Here is a 1551-nt window from a genome sequence, read left to right on the forward strand (position 1 = left end):
TACGACTAAGTAGTAGTTAGAAGAGAATAAAGTAGTAGTGATAGTAGTAGGTAGGGACGGGGGGGGGGAGGGGGAGGTTGTCATGGAGAATAACTAATCAGTGCACTATAGTTGTTCTCCACAGTGTATTGTTAAGTTGCTACTTACATTAGAGTACGATAGATTGGTATCGTTGATATGTAAAAGAATGAGTGTGAGAAAACATTCGGTTAATATTAAAGTAATTGGAATATCCATATTTTCTTATTACGCAATAGGTTGCTTGTTATGCTGAGTTTAACATCGAAGATGATGAAACTCTAAAAGATATTTTGAGGACTCCGAATGAACACCTGAAACTTCTTGTGATAAAATGCTGGAAATGTATCTTCAAGTCTGAATACGCTCGCAATATTGAGGTTCCACAAAATAGGAATAACCCTCAATCATCGGGTGGTATTTTTGGAGCAGTTTTATCCGACCAGGTTCTGTTTGAAAGAGTTTGGCCAGATCTAATCTTATCTCCACGGGCGAATGAGGAGCTAGGACATAATTTCTCCCCAAGTTTACATAATCCACACGCCGAGTGGTAAATTTAAATTTTCCTTTGTCTTAGTATGTTTTTTTATGTATCATATTCGTACTAACACTCATATATTCTAAAGGGGGTACCGACCAGATATGAATTTTATAAGTTATGGACCAACAGACAGTTGGAATATGCCCAATTTTGGTATTTTGGATCATGGTGGTTCATCCGTGAGTCATCAGCAACTCGATAATATGCATTATGGGATATCAACAGATTCTGAATTGTAAGTTAAGAGATAAAGTTAATATATAATGTTGGGATGAATTTGAGAAAGTCATTTATTTTATTGGTTGTACAGTGAAAACGAGCAACTTGAAGGTCCTGTCATTACTCAGTTGCCCGAATACGATATATTTAATCAGGATCTGGCAGATGCACAAAGTCAGAAAGATGATAATGATTATGATAATAATGCTGATGAGTTTGGAGATGATACACCCTTCCTTGATGAGGACGACGATGATGAGGAAATGTGCTTTGCTGATGAGAATGAGAATGAGCAACCTGATTTGCCGAGGGAGCATGATGCCACCAATGAGCATGCTCCATATATGCAGACTCCACCTCCGGTTAGACCCAGTGTGTACGAGTCTCATGTGTCCTTTTATTCAAGGGAGATTCCCTACCTTGATCAGTTGCCCAGTATGCCGGATGTGGATGCCCTTACAAGGGATCTTGATGACATTCATATAGCAATTTGGGATGAATCTAGACCAACAGTGATGTCAAGAATATGCTTTTTGCTGATAAAGCGCGCCTTAGCAGGGCAGTGCGAATGTAAAACATATAAGAGTGTCGTGAGATCGAGGTTCATGAGTCATATTCGGAAGTATATAAGGTTATTTATCGTAGATGGTTTCAAGTTTGTAGATAGATGCTGCATGCGAGAAAGTTGAAAACAAATACGTGGATTGTGGGGACACATTCAGTGGGAATCATTTTAACTTGAACGTTGACTTGATTTCTCTTGTCTTGATGCC

Source organism: Nicotiana attenuata, unplaced genomic scaffold (genome assembly GCF_001879085.1).
Source record: "Nicotiana attenuata strain UT unplaced genomic scaffold, NIATTr2, whole genome shotgun sequence".
In the NCBI taxonomy this organism is placed as follows: Eukaryota; Viridiplantae; Streptophyta; class Magnoliopsida; order Solanales; family Solanaceae; genus Nicotiana; species Nicotiana attenuata.